Here is a 21,181-nt window from a genome sequence, read left to right as displayed (position 1 = left end):
ACCCTGGGTCCACTGCTGACCATCAGACCAAACTACCAGCATTCTCCATGTGCTTGAAGCAGTACGTGGATTTCTTGGAATACATAGGTTTATAAAGCTTGTTCCTTTACATACCCACTGAAAACAGCAGGATTTCTTTAGGAGTTCCTGGTCATGTCAATATTTCCATTAAATAAACCCAAACAAAGAAGTGATAATACTGACACAACTCTACCAATAGAAGTCAGTTGTAATACAAAATATTAATTTAAATATATTTGATTACATAACAATTCAACACACACAACTATCTTACTGTGAATATTTGTGAGACTGAACTTCAGTCATCATCTTATTCTGGAGTGTTTTTCTAATCACTTCATTTTGCTTTGTTTCAGAACTCCTACAATTACCAGGAGTCATTCCAAGAAGGCAATTTTTGCCAAGCAGTTAAATGCAGGACTCAGGGAAGATCTCTGTATACAATCTGTCTGATCTACCTCGTCACCTGAGAGGATAAACAGGATTTACCTTGGTCTGTAGGCATTAACTCTGTGAGCTTTAAAATCCAACCTGTTCTCAGAGTGATTGCCTGCCCAACTGCAGTGCATTACACTGAGTTCCTCTGAAATGCTGAGACTCCTCATCCCCCTGAGAGATGTGCAAATAGGACTTTTTCAGGCTTCTGTAAAAGGTAGGGGTTTTTTTGTTTGTTTGTTTGTTTGTTTGTTTATTTGGGGTTTTATCATGGATAAAATAAAAATAATTTCCCCAAAATTTCTGCTCAGCAAAATTGTCATGAAAGTATTTTGCCTTGGTAAGAGGTGGCTGCTTCCAGATAAAATGCTTTTATTTTCAAAGCTTTCCTTCTTTAGAAAGTTAAATTTATAATTTATTAATTTATAATTTAAGGAGAAAAAAAAAAAAAGGACTTGTAATTAAAACCTGCAAGTTTTAATCTAGAAAATATTTCATTTATCAGAGAGTTTTGTCTTACATTTTTCCAGCAAAAAAATGTAGTACAGTATATGAAACCTAACTTTTTTAGTCATGGAAAACTCAAAACTTTACCTTTTGGGCAAGTAGCACACTCCTAGGAAAAATTAACTCAGTTTTAATTAATTTTTTTACGTAACAAAGAATTTCTCAGGATTTTACTTTTACTACTTTTCTCAAACAATTGTCTACTTTAAAATTCATTCCATGAAATGCAAGGCTTTGATCTGCTGCATGATTGCTCTGAGTTAATATTTAGTGTATTTGGTAACTTATTGAGATGAATATTTTTGTGAAAAGCTGCAGTTCTTAAGCACACATTCAATGTGTTTGTGTGTCACTGTTCAGCTTTTCCCTGGATTGAAACAGAACTGTGCAATGTTTAAGTGAAACATTTTTAGACATTTGCTTAAACTGTTTTGCACACCAGTTGATTGGTGCACTTCTTATATTTTTTGACATATATAGTTTGGACCCCAGATGAAGAAATGGTGTTTTTAAGAAAATATCAGTATGGCCTCTGAATAGTTCCAAATAAGTTCTATATAAACATACTAATTGTGGTGAGATGAAATACATCAGATGAAAAATACATCTTCAGCCTTTAAAAAGCTCTCACAACTATTTTACCAAATCATTCATTGTAATATTCCTATATTGTAATATTCCTATATTGTAATATTCCTATATTGTAATATTCTTATATTCCATTGAGCTCTATGTGATATGGAACTTATTCTAGCAAGAGAGGAGATAGATAACTCTACATCAAACCACTTGTGAACACTGGAGCAGTCACACAAGCTGAAGAAAATTAAACCAATTTTAGTTGTCTTCTGTGAGGTTACAAGGTGTAGAGTATGAGCTATAAAACAAAAGCTGCTCCCAGTGAGAGCTCATACCTGCACATCAAAATGTGTTCAAGCCTGTTCAAATTAAAAACTAGAAGACCTGGAGGTATATCTAGAAACACTAAAATAATTTTCAAGCCTTTTCTTGAAAATCAGCAGGGTTCCACTGGGAGCATCAGTCTTTGGAAGACCTTCTGTCCTATATTAAAGCACAGGTGTAAGCAAAATTGAAGAGGTTGCCTCAGGAGAGGCAGAAACATTATATTACACAAGATGACATTAGTAATTCAGATGACAGCAGAAAAATCCTAATTTATTCAGGAAATGACATTTTATTTACCATGGCTCTGCAATTTGAAAATTTACAGAAGACACATCAATACAGATTTCTTGCTAAGAGAAGGTATAAGCATCTGACATGGCTGGCTGCTGCCAACAAACCACTTTCAGCATTCACACAGGGTTCTGCAAGCAGCAACGTGTTTGAAAACAAGAGGGAAGTCCTCTATAATGAAATGCCCATTCATTTTTCATGTTACACTGTTCTGCCCATTCTTTCCTTCTCTCATATATCATGCTTTTAACAACTCAAGTTTTTTGCCACTGCTCCATTAGCTTGGTATTCTTTTTCAAACTATTGTCAACTTGTTATTTTTCAGCAGTTGACAACCTGCCTATAAAGTGCTGTACCTGGAGGAATATTGCTTGCCTGATTCCTACAGAGATTACATGGTAATAATTTTGCAATATATTATGGAACTATTAGAAATTCAGTATGAAATACATTGAAAACAATAGACTTGTATTGTAATTGTTCTCCTGAATCAAGCCTGTCAGGAAAAGACAACATATTTTCACTGAAAAATCTGGCTACATCAAAATAAAGACATATTGTGAGATCATTTCAATTCATCATAAAAAGCTTGAAAAATGAAAAAGAGTCTTCTAATGCCTTCAAAGATATTGAATGATTTTTGTTTGTTTTTTTTTTTAAATTTTTGATTCCACCGTTATTTAACTGTTTTGTTTTAAAATAAAATTTAGAGAGGACAGAATGCTCTTTTATAGAAATAAAGACCTAAAGTCTCTAAAATACCTTTCCCCCCGCAAGAGCTTTCTTTTTTTTAAATTTCAATATTTTTACATATTTTTCCTGTCCTATACCTATCCCTTTCCTAGCCTACATGGATGAAAATGAAGTCTTTATTCTCTGCAGCAAGGAAGACGCAGATGTTCAGGAGTGAGCAGCAGGTCCTTCAGAGCAGAGGCAAGGCCAGGCTCCAGGACCTGACCCAAACCTCCCAAGCCCCTGATGAGCAGTGCATACACCTGCCTCTGCTCCTTAAACCTTTCTTCTCTTGCCCAGCCCAGAGCTCTGTTTCCTTTGTTCCATTCTCTGCTGAATGGCAAAAGGAAAAGGGTTTTTAAAGCTCTGTCAGAGTCCTCCATCAGCCCTGGATAGCTGGCACTGCACTTCCAGGGACACGAGGCAGAGGAGAGGCAGCTGTACCCCTGCCTGAGCTTTCTGCTCCACTTCTGCTATTTTAATACCACAACTCATATCACACTCTGGCAGGGTGACCCAGCTGGGAGATTTCAAGTGACTTACAAGGAAAAGATCATCTTTATTTTGTGTAGCTTCTTTCTGAACTACACTGATTATGAGCCTTCTGGAAAAAGAGCTGATGGCAGTTTTTGCAATTTAGAAACTAACTAAAATAATAATAAGGCTAAAAATAATCTCTTCACTTTTTTGAGAGAGTAGGAATACATGACCTAGACTGAGGCTGAGGGAAGAGGGCTGGTTTAGCCAGGAAAAGAGAAGGCTTTGGGAACACTGGAGAGCCATCTGCCATCCCCTTGAGGAGGTCAGAGTGGAGCCTGAGCCAGGCTCTGTACAGAGCTGCCCCATGAGACAATGGCTACAACACAAATCAGGGGAGATTCCAGCAGGACACAATAACAGTGCCCTCTGTGAGGGTAAGAAAGCACTTGGGCAGGATGGCAAGGCTGTGGAATCCCTGTCCCTGAAGGTATTGTCAGCCTGACAGAGCCCCAGACAACCCAGTCTGAATTCAGCACTGACTTTGCTTTGAGCAGAACATGGGACTTGACACCCCATGGACTTTCCAGCCTGGGGGAATCCATGGTCCTGTGAGTTCTGGTATAATAGGAAACAACATCTCCATACCTCAGAAAAACAAAACATGAAGAATTTTTGGTTTGCTTCTTAACCTATCAAAAATAGGTTAAGAATAGAAATAGTCACCTCACCCTGATCAAGAAGCAGCTGACATGACACAAATCGTTTGAAAATTTCTACTTTTTGAATATAATATTTTGAAATGTCCTGAATTCTGAAGGAGGCAAGGCTTAAGACCAGATTTGGATGGAGTAGCTTGCCTGACTGTTATCAGAACCTACCCCTTAGTTTTGAGCATCTTGGATTTCATTTTTCCTTGAGAAATAATTCTTCACCCATCTAATTGTATGAAAAAAACTTGGGAAAGTAAAACTAATGGAATGACCTCTGCTGACTCCCACTTGTGGTTGGAGCCCTAATTAAGGGAACAGTACACAGGAACACACTATTCCCTTCTCTCCCTATTTGAGCTCTGTTCATTTATAAGAAAAAAACACTTTATTGTCTTGCCTACACACATTGTAAAATATGGTTCCAAAGATCTTACAAGCCCAACATAAGGAAGTCAACTGCTCTTACACTGCAGGAAATGAACAGACATCCTACATTATAACGTGAAAAGAGAGCAGGGTTTCAGCTTCAAATGAAAGGAATCAAACCCATGATTGCTGGTGAGGTGTGCATGTCTGCAGGCACGACTATGCTATTCTTGTCTCTAAATAATAGCTAAAGAAATACAAAAAAGTGTTGTGCTAAAGTCACAGTTTCTGCTACTTCATCACAAGAGTGCTCTTTTAGTGAACATCTTCTGTTCTTCAGAACCACAGAATATAGCTATATGACCCTGTCCTAGACTGAAGTGAAATATACACAAAGATGGTTGGTGTTACAAGATTTATTTTTTTTTTTTCTATGAAAAATCCTCTGTGAAAAAAGTTATTCTACAGCAGGAGCATTGAGAAAAAGAAGATGAGAAAATACAGAAATGTATGAAGAAACTAGGCAGTGCTTCTCTTAAAAATAACCAATAAGTAATTTGTTTGAAGAAAAAAGAAACAAAAAGCAGTGTTGCTCAAAACTCTGTGTGTTAGAAGACTGCAGGAAGTCTGCTGGAGGTGAGAACTGACTGGTAGATGGGGCTGCAAGTTTAAGCACATTAATACTGAGTTATCAGAGGTGGAAAAGAAAGTATTATGTCACAATTTTCAGAAGGCTAAATTTAGACAGCTTTTCAAGCTGTCAGTTATCACCCTGTTTTTTGATGCAGTACGCTGAATTCTGGGTTCTCAAATGTATCTCTACCAGTTTTACATAAATGCTTTTAAAATAGAAGTTATCAGTGCATGAAGGACAGTGAATCCCACTGACTTCTACTTACCTGGAAGTACAAGGCTGGGTAAGAATATATTTGGCACTTTCTCAAAATTCAGGAAGCAAGGAAGGAAGATGTAAGTGAAGGACATTTGTGTCCTCAAAGACATCCACTGAGTCTTCCAGAGCAGAGAATTTCCCTCTTGTAAATGCACTGCCCAACACTCCTGGATGAGAGCACAGCCTCTGATGTCACCAGTAATGTAAGCCAAGCTTTCAGACAGCTCTGCTAACAAGCACATTAAAAAATAATTTCCCAGATTTCTCACTGAAACACGTGAGTCCCAAGAAGTAAAAATGATGCAATTTGTAATGCAGACCAGTAATTACAACTCCAGTGGTTTACCACTCTAATAAATACAAAGTGCTAAGCAGTGCTAATCTGGACTTACTCATTCAATTTCTCCCTTCACCCCAATCCGCTGCAAACAAGTCTGAGATCAATACTAACAAAACTGTCTTTGTGGTATCAGGTTCAGTTCTGCTGACATACTATTATATCTTAATTTTCTTAGACATAAAATCCAACATAATTAGACATACTCTGGAGAAATTGTTTCATTTATGCCCTTACTGTCATTAGTATTGAGATTATGGAGGGAGGAAAAGGAACAGTAACCTGCATAGCAATGCAGCAAACAATTTACCATGGTTGCCTTCTAGCAATGTCATTTATTATTGTTTGAGACAGCTCAAGCCAGTTCATACCAGTTAAAATACTTCAGCCAACCTAAAAATTGTACTCTTTCAGGGCTTTCACTAGAAAAAAAACCCAAACAAAAATCAAAACCTCTTTCAATTCAATAATTACTTTGTGTATTTTCCATACTGAAATAACAGACCTATGTATTCTTTCACAGAAATTACCTTAGTAAGCATTTATTATATAACACTAATCAGTAACCCTATTTTCTATTAATAACTCAAAAATAAAAAAAAAATTGGGAATACAAAACCCACCAGTTGATATTATCCTTTTAGTTTCTTGTGCTTATCATTGTAAATAACATGATTCACATTGTCTGAAATGCTTTGTATTATATCAGAGAATTTGAAATAATCCATTTGGAAAGCAGTAGCAAAAAGATTTTGATTTATGTCAGAGTGGCTGCCCATTTTTCAGAGAAAAAATTATAGAACTCTTCTAGTAAACCTAATAAAAGGCTATTATGAATGACTGGTAGAACAAAAAGCTTGTTTTTCATGTTACAGTCAAAAGGCATTATTAACCTGACAGTAAAACATTTTAGTTCCTAATTTTTTTTATTATTTCTGACCACCAGAAGAAGTGCGCCTTTGGTGGGGACAGCTGAAAAGCCTGAAGGGAAAATCATCTTTCTTTAAAATATATACATATATATTTTCAGTTTTTCTCTATTCCCTGTTCCTCCAAACACAAACACAGGAAATACCACCAAGAATTTACTCTTGATGAACTCTGGTATGTTTTGTGCACACGCAACCTGTAATAGATAGGTAATTCTTATCCTGGGTCAATCATCTTTCCATTTTATGGAAACAAGAAGTTTCCAGCACAGGTTCAGGCTCAGAGAGAGAGAGAGGGGGAGGGAGGCAGTGAGGTTAGAGATGTAAATAGCTTGCCTTTCTCAATCACCTCCTGTAAATTCCCTAGTGGCTCACAAGACTCCCCCAGGCCAACAGACCAGAGAATTTTATGTTCTTGCTTCATTTTTTCTATTAAATGCAAATAAAACTATTGAACTTTCTTTGTATAAAGAAATCTAAGTGTGTAAATATTTGAAGGAACACGGAAACAAAACTCTCATGGTTACCAGTAAAATAGACTTTAAAATACATCACATTGTGCCAGCTGGGACAATAACGAGTCTACCATTGTGACCAGACTTTAAACAGGGCTGAGGAGGGACTGTGTACTCTACACTGTGACCATGTGAAGGCAAAATAAAGCTAAATGCTAAGCACAGCCCACAGACTCAACAGACAAGACACAGAATCCTTGACTGCCCCACACTGTACAGGTGGGATGTGAGCAGCAGGTACAGGGAGCTGCTGGGCTGCAGAGACCATCCTGGGCTTATCCACACCTGGCACACTTCAGCTCTCAGTGCTGCACAGCAGGGTGAGGGCTGGGACCTGCTCAGTCATTAACACCCAAGTCCAGAAACATTCCTTGGATGCTTTATTTTATCAAAGTCAACAGACTTTGGAGTGCCTCAGGACCAGAGGACTTTGAGCAGCACACACAGATGCAAAGCCCCATTTTTTCTAACAGCTTCCCTCAGTTAATAAAATCACAGTATTTTGTCACTGAAAGAATTCTGGAAATGATCAAGCAACTCTTGCAGGCCTGTATTAGACTTAATGTCATGCTCAACCTTTCCCCTATATTTTGAAATAATCTAAATTTATCTAAACATAGTGGCATTAGATGTGGTGACCTAAATCATCTGCATCATCTTACCTCTCAAATGACAATGGCAGTTTTCAGAGTGAGTACACACTTGGAAGAACACGGTCTATCAATTACTGATTTTTAAAACATCAATTAAGATAAGAACAACAATTAGAACAACATTGTGATATTTGGAGCTACAGTATGGTTTTTTTTCCTTCAAAACAGAGAACTGCTACCAGCAACCTTTTGTCTTTGGTCTATCAAAGTAAATAAACTCAGAATCAAGAAAATTCATGATTTGCATGACAGTGGACTAAGCAAGGAAAAAACCCCAATCAATCACTCCCATGAGATTAAGTAGAGCTTCAAGTTGACCAAGGATGCTTATCTTTGAGAACAAACTATTTTCTAACAGAGTAAATCTCAAAGACTTTGAACAAGCAAGCTGCTTTTAACTTAATGAAAGCAAGGTTTACATTTTATTGGATTTGTGTTTGCTGTCTAATGGGGTAACAATGAAGCATAGCTAAACATTTGAATGAAATTAAACAGAAGGCATCTTTGATTTGCAGAAAGTCAACTCAAGCGCAATTTTACTTTGAGGCAGAGGTATAATATGGAGTGGATGCCCTCAGAAAGGTTCTTTAAAAGTTCCATATTAGGTTGGCTTTTGTTAAGTGTAAGCTTCTATTTTTCTGGGTTATTCTTTTTTGAATGTATGACACAGAAATCACTGGGAGCGACAGCATTTCCCCACTGCCAGAATTCTTCCAAATGTTTGGAACACTAGAAATACTTCTGCTGAAAACAGCAAATGCCAAGTGTCAGTGGTACTAAAAGTACATCAAATATATCATATCATGTATCATATCATATTCCCATGATATTTTAAATCTAAACATGGATATTTACCTGGGCTTGCTAATATGCACCCATGTGTGACAGCCACAGCTGGTCTGAGGCTGCACAGATAAATTTGGCCATGACAGAATCTCAATTTGGCTAGCCCAGTTCATTATAGAATAGGAGCAAACAAGTCCCTGGGTGAGGCAATGATAGGTTGGATTTGAACCCAAACAGGGGACCCTGCCAATCCCATTCAGTCCTGGATGCAGAGCAGTGGTTGGCAGTGAGCTGGGCACTGCTGAGACCCCAACCAATCCAATGTTCCAGCGTGGGAATTTTGAGCCCCCTATAAATGGGGGTGCCCAGCAATAAACCTCAGCTGTGTCACACCACCTTCAGTGTGTTCTGTTGTGAGCCTGTCCAAAACTGAGACCCAACATAACACCCATGTACATTAAAAATCTGCAAGAAGTATTCCCTAAACCATTCATTTCATGGCTGACAAAATTTCAGTGTGTAAAACTGTTTTTTTTAATCTATCTGCAAACTTGAAGTCACATTACAGGATCTTCCTTCCTCACTTGAACCTTCTGCAGGTGACAGTACAAACACAGAATATTCCATCTATTTTTTTCACCAGACATCATGCACTGCTGTGTATCCAATGCTAAAACAAGCATTTTAGAGTAGATATAAACTGGACCTTTTCCCCAATTTTAAAACAAGCCATAAACATTTACTTGGAAAATTCAACCAAATCAGCTTGCACACAATTCACACAGTAGCTCTAATGTCAGTGAAGCAACCTTCTCCTACATAAAATGTTTTTTGAGCTTATATAACACATAAGACATCCAAATTCCTCTTGAAAACTAAGTTGAGCAAACCAGCAGACAATTTACGTTGGTAAACACAGCCTGCATAGCACATAGGCATTGCACATGGTCTCACATTGCACACAGACTGCCGACCTCCTGTCTCAAACAGGGAGGCTCAGGGTATTTGATTTTGTTAGGATGCTGTAGGGTGATGCCAGCAGGAAACTGATAAAGAGCCTTTAACTTGAAGAAGAACAAGTAAATAGCCCAATAATGATTCCATATTTATTTAACAGCATAGGTACTTTTACTAGCCAAACACTCTCTTCAGAGAAATCCTTAGAGGGTTTCTAAACCTTCCTCAATTCATCAGTCTTTATCATCCTAACAAAACCATATTTGATTCATCTCAGATGTTAACCAGGCCAAATCTGATTCATTCACAAACAGCTGGTGCTTCCATGCTTTTCCATTTTCTTTCAATGATCATATGTCCTGGTGGGAATAATGTCTTAGCCAGATTTCTGGAATAAGTAAAATCTTTCTCTTGCATATGCATATTCAAAATTTGTATTTCTGTCTGAAAGTAGAGCTTGGATTCATGCACATCAATTTTCTCAGACTCAGACTTTGAACTGAGCTCTTCTCTAAAATTTATGCTAATGGTCTGTAGATGCTGGCAAAGCTTCATTGCTGTCCAGCCCATCTCCAGCCTCACTCTAGTAAAAATCCAAACAATGTACTCTGCCCACTTGTTACAAGGATACAAGGATGGAACAAGGAATTAGAAAATGGGAACAGACTTTAATCTCTGGGGTGGAAAAACAACCATCCTCTTATGTGTTTATACAACAGATTGACCAAGGATGAGCAAAAGCCTTTATATTGTAAAATAGTACAAATAATAAAAGTGATCTCTAGCTTTCAGTTTAGAATTATTGTAATTATGGAATCTAGAAGAGCAGAAAAATCTTTTGTTTTTGAGGAAGCCATGACTTGTTCCACAACAGAGCAGTGAAAAGGCATTACAGCCAGCCAGACTCTACCTTCTCTAGTGCTGTAATTGAGTGCTAGCATCCTTAACCCAGGTCTACAAGGCAAATGGTCCTTAGTCATCAATGTGATTTGGAATGATGGATTTTTAAATATCCACCATTGTGAGCAACTAAGGCTTTAATCCACATTAACAACATTGACATTTGGTGCAATCAATTATTGCAGCAGCCAGTAGCTGAGGATCCTGCATGAGCACTCTATGTACTTCCCATGTCTTATTCTGGGATGCCTTCAGCCCTGTACCCTGCTAAAATCCCTAAATAAACATCTGAGAAGCACACAAGGGGCCAGTTATTTGTTTGAACTTTTATAGGCTGGGATGCATTTTGTGCCCCCATGGAAGGAATTTTCAGAATTTGTTTTCTTTGAAAAAAGTCTACTTTACACTTCTAAACACCTTCTGGATGTGGAGCAGTGAGTGAGGTCAAGGTGGCACAAGTGAGAGCAGTCAGGGAAAAACCTGCTGCGTTCTGAGCTAACATTGGTGAAGATGAAGACAACTTCTATCCAAGTAAATAGCAGCTGAAAACAGGCAGGAAATATATGTGGATTTGTCGATACAAAAAGAGAAGCTGGCAAAGGAGGTCCAGCCATGGGGACACAGCCTCAGCACAGATGCAAGGAGACAGGAGAGAATGAGAGGGAGCAGAACAGAGAAGAGGTTCAGCACCTGGGTATGAAATGGGCTGCTCCTTTAACAACTGGTTCCACATTGAACTACACTGAAGCAGCTCCAGATGCATCATGGAACTTATTGCATCAAATATAACTATATAACTATATATAAATATAACATATAACTATATGAAACTGCAATTCTCTAATGTACATTTTTGAAAATACCTTCTGAAAATAAGGTTCCAATATAATGTCTCTAAATGGATGAATGAATTTTAAAAAACCTGAAGAAAACCTTCAGTATCAGCCAAATCACTGTTGTTTCAAAGTCTTCCTTTGTATATTTAAGGTTGAAATCACAACTTGAAAATTATTTAAAATCCATTGAAAAGAGTGTTGCTCCTAATTCCAATCATCTGTGTTCAGGCTTATGAACATAAATCAGGACTAGGAGAACAAACAGTAGCTCAGTTGTTGAAACTTTTTTCACCCTTGATGAACCAATGATCTTTAATAGGCTATTATCTATTTAAATGTTACTCTGTATCTACAGGCAGGTATTTGTCTTCACTTTTTTTTTCTTTTTGAACTAACTAAATCATGTGAATGAACACATTTTTAACATGTCTAAGGATAAATTAACACAAAGGTTTTGAGACCTGTGACAGTGATCCCACATAAGAAAATTGAGAAGAACTAAAACATACTGTTTCAAAAGAGAGATTCATTTCTTTACAAGAAATTTCCAAAAGCAAATCCTCCCTCAGCTGCTTTCCAACATGATGGAGTAGATGCCAATTCCAACTTCATCAGCATTGTACCCTGTAAACTCCATCATTATGCAGAGCAGCTGTGCTGCAGTTCTCCTCTGTCTTTATTTCCATGTATAATAAAGACAGGTATGCAGAGAAGGAGCTCTGGAAATACCCTCCAAAGTTTCTGATCATCTTTGAGGTATTATTTTACAGAAAGTACCTGAACTAAATTGATGGTAGTGAACAGGGACAATTCAAATATACAAGTTTTCACGTGGTTGCATGACACTGTGCTGGCTGGTTTCCTGCAGAACAGCGTGGTGCTGTGTTCTGACCCTGCACAACAGCAAGGCAGGACCTCCTTGAGAGAAACAGAAAACTCACAACAAATGCAAGGGCTGGAGCAGAAAATATTGCTATAAATTCTGAATATCATTATGCATGAGACACACAGAAATCCTGGCTCAGAAAGGGATATATAGGGGCATTTAGAAAATTTAAATGCAATAATGAGACTGCACTCCTTTAAATTTAATTCCTTTATGTTTCAAGGGCTGACAACTCTGGAGGTTTTTCTTTTTTTCTCCTTTCTCTGGTAGTGCTTACAGTTGTTACTAGGCTTTGTACATAAGAATAAATTAAAAACTGCAGCAGGTCAATGCATCCAGATGGAAAAGCAATAAATTTATGCTACAATCCCAAACAAGGGATAGGAATCCCTGTCTTCCAGGCAGTGATAAACTTCCCTTAGGAAAGCATTACTATATTTCACATCTACAAAGGCCTGTTCAGTCCAGACTGAGAATTTGTCTCTATTTTCACATGCCCTGCTCATAAGGAACAGCTGCCAGGATGTAATTTGCATGAGGTTAATGGATCAGACTTTGACTTTACATTTTTGTGTCCAAGAGTAAGTAAATAAAGCAGCAGGTCATTCAGCTTTCAAAGATGGTAGCCAAATATGACTCGAATGCACTACCAGTGTTCACTCAAAATCACATTTCATTTTTGCTCAAATGTTGCTATACCAGCTTGCATAAAGTGACCAAATCAACATCTTTCATGCCCATCCATCTGGATCCATTTCCAAAGGCTCCATAAGGTGAAAAATCATGACAGAGCTTCTTGTTATGATCAGTCAAGACACTTTTTCAGGAAAGAGCTCTGTGATGATTTAAAATGTTTTTCAGAGTTTTACTGTAAAGCAATGACTATAACTCACTTGTTTGCAAATGCCTTCTCTGTTGCTAATCAGTTTAGTCATTAACCTTCCTAATTTCAAGTGTTGTCACCATGAATTCCAAACATTTGAGCAAGCAGTATAATAGTGCTTATGCTGCAAGATCATGCTGCACTGTTCTCTATATGTACAATGACCCCACATGGACTGGATTCTTACTATTATTTTATTTGCAGTATTCCACTGTTGTGTTACTCAACTTTATATTTTATTTTGATAATTGGCAGTGCAAAAGCTGAAGGGCAAATCTGATTTCAGCACAGAACAGAAATAGAAGTGTGGTAATTACACCAGACATTAGGCATATTTATAATGTTTAGTGGTGGTAGTTCAGACTAAGATCACTTCTGTCCTTTGGAATGACCCACACAACATAATTCAGAGTTCATGTGCAAGATGAAATTATGTTTATTTTATACTATTATTTCAAAATATAATAAATTAATAGTGCACAAGTTAATGCATCCTGATACTCATCTGGGCACATCTGTAGCGTGTGCTGTTCCCCGCAGTCCTCACAGTGCTTTGTGTCTCTCTAGAGCAAATATGTTCACATTCATGTGCTTCCCTCTTCTGCTCTAAGGTCACATTGGCAGGGCACTGCTTCTTTCTGGCACTTATCCCCTTGCTCAGTAGGTGGTACTCTTGGTAGAAATAATTACAAATTGAATATGATATTTATTTTAGTCAGACAAGAAGGTGGATGCCATTGGTCTGAGCAGATGTAAGATTTTGAGCCCTCTGTTTTCCATCCCAGCTACCAATTCTGGCCTGGAATCATGGCTGCCTGTCCTTTTTTGTGTGCTCAGAAAGCATTCTAGCTGAAAACAATATCCTGGCAATGAAAATTCAATACTTGCCTGCACTTGAAGGCAGACACCTTAGGAGAGTGGTTGGTCGTTCTGGCTTCACGTGCCAGTGACACATTTTCCTCTGGCAGCTCCTAGAGAGGCTGGGTTTGACACCACAGGGTCTCCATGGCTGGTTCATCAGTGATTTCCCTTTTCTAAGGTTACCTCACACCTCTGTTTTTTGAGAGGGATGAGGGGAGTGTCGTGTTCAGGACTGTGTCACTCCCTGAGGAGCTGAGCCCTCGGACACCATCCATGGGCACCTCCTGCACCATGGACCTGCCCAGCACCAGGAGCTGCAGTCAGGGACAAACTCAGTGTGAAGGCAGCAGAAAGGCAGCATTACATATGAAGAACTTAGTGAAAAAAACATCCCATGAAATTCCTTTCCTTATTTCTTTCTTTGGTCTAATGCAAATTACCCAGCCAGCTCCAGGGCAGGCCAAGAGAACTAATTCCCTGAACTTGGCTAATGTATTGTTGGAAAGGACTCAAATTATGTCTTTTTTCACTGTTAAAAAAGCTGGTTTTGAGAGGAACATTAAAATGGCAGGTATTAACAGGAACAACTTCTACGACTGTCAGAACTCCTCCTTTCTCCTAGGGAATTTGAGAGTAAAATCCTGAAGTTTCCTGGAAGATCATTATTTAGAATTAGGTGCTAAGAGGGGCAGCCTGTTCCAGCTGCCATAAAATATTGATTCTCCCCACTCTTAGGTATAACACTGCAGTCCTAAACTCTGCCCTCTGTTTTCCTCAATTATGAAAAATGTGCAGCTTTATACAGTTGTATCTACTAGATGAAAAAAAAAAAATTATTTTAAATATTAAAACTGGTTGGACTTCCTTACTTTGCATCAAACCTAGAGAATACCAGTTACTGTGAAAAACATTTTAAAGACTGAATCAGAAACTGTATTGTATCAGAAGAGTCTCAGTTTACAAGGCTTACCTAAGTTTGTAGCTTGGCAGGTAACACACACACTTTGCTGTTCACTGGGGAAATGTGTCCCCTGAGAATGGGGACATATCCATTGCTTAGTCCAATGCTCCTTACTGAACCCTATTTCTTTGGAAAGTGACTACAATGGGAAGCTTGGGAGAGTCTGCAAAAGGGAAAATCTCTGCAGAATTGCAATTAGAACAAGGAATTAACTGTCCATTTCCTGTAACTCTGACTTACTTGAACTGTATGTTAAAGTAACAACTTAAAAAAAGTTAAAACTGTATGTATGTCCATTTTAATAACTTATACACACTGAAAATTCAGTTTAAGGTGATTCCTTGCTTCAGCCCCATCTCTTTTTCCCTCTCCCACACTAATGATATGAAGGCAGAAGAAAGGGCCCTGCCCTGTGTGCTACCTGACTTCACCTGTGATGAGAGAGCACACAGAGGTGTACTGTGCCAGGGAAATTCATACTCTACACATTATCAAGACCTACAGGCTGCAGAAAGTGCAATTCCTTTGCTTTCTAGTGCTAAGTGTACTTGTGACAGGCAAAACTCCCCAGAAACTGGGCACAGACATAATCCACAACAATCTGAAAGCTAACTTGACAGGGCCATCCAGTTTTCTAGAATAGAAAATCCAAACAAAAGTAGTACTAAGGCACACATCAAATCACACTGCTAAAGGAGACACAGTGGGAGGCTGATATGCCTTAGATGAAGTTTTTTATTTCATTTCATTTTATATCATCCTGTCTCAGGTTTACACAATCAAGCAAACTCACTTCATTGAATTCATTAATGACAAAGGTGACAGATAAAGTTGTCTTGATCAGCTACTGATTTTATTTCTTTCTGTTAACACTATTGTTTGGGTAAAACAAACCAACAAAAGACCTCTACATGTGATCAAATGTTTTTGTGTGAGCTAAGCAATAACATAGATTAGAACAAACTGAAGGCAGGAATTGATTGCCTTTAACAGCTTAGCCAGTTAAAAAAAGATAGAATGCCTTCAGCTGTAATCTTCTGATTTACAGTTACAAGTACCACCTGAAATATCCATGTGTTCACTAAAACACACAGAAAAAGATAATTCAACAAGCCATTGTGTAAAGTCTGCCTGTCCTGATATTTTTGAAAATCCATAAAACACAACTGTGAAGCTACCAATGCTAATTACCTTCCTTCCCACAACCCACCCCCCCCCAAAAAAAAAACAAAAAGAAAAAAAAAAGAAAAAAAAAGAAAGGGAAAAAAGTGGATTTAGTCCTGGCAAAGATGCCAAATTGACAAGCAATCACTCTCCTGGCAGCCAGAGCACAAACAGGTGGATGTAGCTGGAACACACTTGCCCAGTGACAGCTCAGAGTGAACCTGGCACCTCACCAGTTATAAGGGTTGGCAAATCATAGAAGTAAAAACCATCATCTTAAGTCTCTTGACTCTGACCAAGTAATCCAATGGAATAAGAAAGGTTAACAAAGTAAAATATGTTGCAATCCCTCAGAATGATGCCAGTGCTAAAATAATCACTCATCCTTCCTAAGGCAAGTCAGGAAAGGGGCAATCAACTCTCCAGCATCCACAAAATGTTTGTGTTATTAAGACCCTCTGTCTGAAAACACCCTCTCTATTGCCTCAGGGAAAGGCCAACACAAATGAATCCACAGAGATTTTATCAAACCAAGATAGGATTTTTTGGGCATCTCCTTCCCTGCTTGTTTTAAATATGAGCTGTCTGTGCTTGATACTGTACAGAACTGACCCAAGATTAAACTTTTCCTTTAATTCTAAGCTACACATGGTGGCCTCAAAATGTGATTCACCTAGAAATCATATCTGTGCAAGGAAATACAAATCTACATGTGGAAGGAATTTCTTACATGAAATAAAATACTTGCCAACTAGATAGTTATTTAAATGCCTTAGGGAGGAAAAAGAGGAGTCAAAATAGTTTCATAATGATTTGGAAAAAAAATAAGCTGGTCAAAGTTTTCCTTTCCTGTTTACCTTCAAGGCATGCTGCAAGGTAGATGTGTTTGGTCTGGCTGCAGCACAGGTTGCTTTGAGATAATGAATTAGTTGAGGATGTTGAAGTTAATATCTATCTGGGCACTCTGTTTCCTGGACAAGTGCCTAAATGTCAAGTTCCATGCAGTTAAACTTTTGATATTTTATGTTAGCTAAAAATGTATAACTAGCACATAATTTGCAAAGTGACGTTTAAGAGAGGCTTTAAAAATTATTTTTGTACCATAATTCCTTCTCTGGTCTTCTTTTTAAAGCAGACATTGGATTTATTATATATACACAGGAAAGGGGCCACACTCAGGCCCAATGTACAGGAGTAACATGGTCTCAGCAGATGTGAGTTGCTAGGCAGAGTAGAGATTGGGGAAATCTAGGGAAACATGGAGGCAGCACAGTAAATACAAGAATGAGTAGAGCAGATGCACAAATGCCCCAAAACTGTGAACACCACGGGTGAGGTCAGATGCTGTTACATACTCAAGGGCTTGGCTGAAGGAGCAGCCTGCTCTTGTACAGGAGTCCCAGCAAGGGAAGAGTTAAAAATACAAAAAAATCTATGGAAGATAGAAAAGCACATTTGTACCTCTCAGGAATGGATGGCCATTAGCAAAATACTTTGCTGTGTTTGCCCCCTCTGCTGCTGAATCTCTGACAAGGTGGTGCAGAAATAGGTTCCTGCACAATCCCTAAACTCCAGACACCACAAGTTTAGATCTGAACCAAGTCTTCCATTCCAAACCAAGTCTTCAAGAGCAGAACATCTGCATTCTCTTTCCCAATATACAACTGAGAGATGAGCTCTGTGTATGTGTGCATATACAGAATTTTGTTTATATGTAAATGCCTGAAAAAATTTGGAACTACAACTAGTGACATGTAGAACCCTGATGAAAAAGTAGCTGCTTCTGAAAAGTGGGTTTTGATGAATTTTGTATGATCTCTTTAAAGATTCTCTAATGCATATTTCAAAAGATGTTTCAATACTGTAAGTTTTAGATCAGCTCGTAACTGATAATTTAGATTTTTCCAAGACTATTCTCCTGTGGTATCTACTTTCCAAACTGAGATTTAAATGTATAGTAGTTCTGAATGAAATCACAGGCTGAATATTAGATTACAGCATATAAAGCATCACAAAATCCTTTGTTAATGCTAAATTAAAACCTCAGCTAAGCCAAACTTACTAAAAGTGTCTGGGAATACCAGAATTAGAGGCCTTTTGTGCTTAACAGTTTTCTTGTATGACTTGTTTCTAGGTCCTCTGTATAAAGAATGATCAAACATTACCAATGACTTTAGTTCCTGAGATAGGCCCAAACTGCAAAGAAACACATTATTTTTAAAATAAGATTATTTCTTATGAAAATAATCTCAGACAATAAATAACATACAATAGCTATTGTATGGGTGTGTAGACTTTAATCTCAAAATAGTGACTGGATATTCTAGATAATTTAATATTGTTATATAAGCTCTAGGCATTTTACAGATGTTCAACTCTGTGCTCACAGTCCAGTTTTTCCCATCCTCAGCCCCCAGTGCTGTGTGTTCCCTGTTGTTCCACAAGCTGGAGTCATCTCACTTCTCCCTGATATCAAAAGGGCAATTTCACAGAACTCACAGAACTCACAGAACTCACAGAACTCACAGAATCACCAGGTTGGAAGGGACCTTCACGATCATCAAGTCACAACACCTCAACTAGACCCTGGCACCGCGTGCCACATCCAGTCTATTTTAAACACACCCAGGGATGGTGACTCCACCACCTCCCCGGGCAGACCATTCCAGTACTTTAATTTCCTGCTCCTTCTGCCCTCCCTGGCACAAGGGAAGGGCTGGAAGGCTGGCTCAGCTGCCTGCAGAATCAGAGGTTCTGCTTGTTCCCTCGGGATGGGGATGTGATCCCCCTTGTGAGGCACTTGGAGGAATCCAGGTGGATATTCCAGGATAAAAGCACAGCTTTGCCTCTGCCTGCCCACACCAGGACACAGAGCAACTGCTTGCTGCACAAAACTCGGGTTCCAGTTTCCAGAAGTCCTTAGTTCTCACTCAGGCACCAAAACAAATTGTTTCAGAGAGAGCTGAACTCCCTGGAAAATAGAAGCAAATGGAAAAACCTTCCTGGGCATGTTAAAAGGTGTTGCACCACCTGAGTAACTGAAATGAAAGGGAGGTTATCAGCACCACTGCCTTTTATCCAAGTCTTGATTTGCCATGTTTCAACATGACAACAGACTGAACAAATATGAACAAAAAGTTCTGGCTAATGTAAAAAACACAGATGAGTTTCACATTCTCCTCAGCCCATGTTTATTCACATCACGCTTTATTTCACTGTGCCCAAAGCCTTTATTCTCCAAAAGGCTGAAACATATAAGCAGCAAAAATGGCACATGGATGAAGGCACCAGGGTGAGCCTTTCCCAGTGTCTGTGTGCACCCACCAGAGAGCAGATCTGCAGCAGAGCTCTTGGCTGTGGCACCCACACCTATTGCTCACTCCGCACACATCAGATCCATTAGCTCCATTTGCTGGGTACCAGGATGAGAGCAGAATATCCAATGGAGTGCTGCAGTGCAGAAAGAAGCTCAGGTCCAAGAGGATGTGTCTGCTCTAGAGCACAATCAAAGTCTCTCAGCTGCCTAAGAATCATGTCAGTAACTGCAATTACAAATTTTAAAAATAAGTGATAATGCTATTTTCTCCTCTTTTAGAAAACTGATGCTATTTGTCAACTATTTTAATTCATGCTTTAATACGCATAAAATCAAGATCTCAAGTAAATCATAAATGAATGCAGAAATGTGTTTGTAAACCTTAGTTCCCCTGCTATGATAATTGCTTAATATCTGGCATTCCTGAGGTTTTTTTCTAATGCCAGATAACTGACATTTAAATGCATTTAAACATTAACATGCAAGCATTCATGCAGACACAGGGAATTATTGAAACAGGAAGGAATACAGTTTTAAAGACAAATAAAATATTTGCTGTCCCCCTGCAAAGGAGAATCTGACTTAATCAAGGTTACATATGTAATACATTTTCATACTAGGTTTTTATAGCTGTAGTATATGTATATTCAAACAGTGAATAATTTTCAATTTAACATTGCAAATTTAATCTGCCCATAGCAGAGCACCTTTAAAACTCCTGTAGAAAATCTAATACAGTTAATTTTAAATTACATTTGTTTAGTTTGCCTTAGCTTGTAGGACATGAGTAAGAAAGGACTTGTTCTTTCAAGATACAAGTGTGTAAAATTAAAAATAAAATGCTGTACCTACTTATATTGGGCCTTAATATATTTTCTTAACCCCTGATCGACTTATGCCAATATTAAAAAAGTCATTCTCAAACTTTCCTTGTAACTAATAATCAATCTTTTCTGTTGAAATGACAAGCTATTTTCTCATACAGTGCCTAAGTCTGCCTGTCTGCTGCGTGGCAATGCATCGCTTTGAGGCAACATTAATAAAGAGCAAAAGGGATGTGCACAGGGCATTTCAAAGGGCTCAGAACAAAGACATTCTTAGCTGGGGCTCCCAGACAAAGGAAAATCATGACCTTCACAATTAGTCTCACAAAAATCATAGTCACAATAATTGAATTTAATCTCACGCTCTCTAGGTCCATTTATTGCAGCAGACACCGTGGCTCGTATCACAGGTGTTACATGCAACAAATATAGGAGAGAAGCAGAAAAAGATTAATCAATGGTGTTGGATTTTACTAAAGAAGAAAAAAAACAACAAATAAGGTGAATCACTGTAATTTTATTCTGAATTTACCCTATTTCAAGCAATCCAAAACATTTTTATAAAAATATATAATGAAGTTGTAATAGTTGAAACCTTTTGACTTAATCATAGGGCAAAATTGCTAAGGGATTAGCACTGGGGTCTGTGAGAGAAACAGAAAAATCCCTGAAATAGAAGCAACAGAATGATCAAGCACAGATGGAATCAACAGGCATTTTTATCTTTATTTGGTTTAGACATGGACTTGGCTTTTAGTGCACAATATTTCAAAGAAAAGTCTCTAATGTTTCTGCAATAGTCTGGGGACTCGATTTGCCACAGAGCTAAGAGAAATACCTCATCAGAGCGAGGGAGCTGATTGTGTCAGAGATGTGGCACCGGCGCTCCTCAGCCAGGCCACAGAGCCCCAGCGACCTCCATCTCCCAGCAATAATGAGGAACCAGGCATCACAGTCACTGCACATTGTTTGGAGCTAATTCCACTGGAAGATAAGCTACTCTTAAGACTCAAAGCGTTTTTTTTCTTGCCAC

At 38.3% G+C, this 21,181-nt stretch overlaps 1 long non-coding RNA gene across 1 annotated transcript; it reads left to right on the top strand.

Annotated features, from left to right (window-relative positions):
- Nucleotides 1-569: 569 nt before the first annotated feature.
- Nucleotides 570-4,369, top strand: LOC147650391 (uncharacterized). Its single transcript, XR_015276750.1, has 3 exons — nt 570-673; nt 2,486-2,558; nt 3,006-4,369. It is a non-coding gene; the product is annotated as an uncharacterized LOC147650391 (long non-coding RNA).
- The last annotated feature ends 16,812 nt before the right edge of the window (nt 4,370-21,181 follow it).

Source organism: Cyanistes caeruleus, chromosome 15 (genome assembly GCF_971803275.1).
Source record: "Cyanistes caeruleus chromosome 15, bCyaCae1.hap1.1, whole genome shotgun sequence".
Taxonomy (NCBI): domain Eukaryota; kingdom Metazoa; phylum Chordata; class Aves; order Passeriformes; family Paridae; genus Cyanistes; species Cyanistes caeruleus.
The sequence above is the reverse complement of the archived record's forward strand: the minus strand, read 5'-3'. Positions and strand labels throughout refer to the sequence as shown.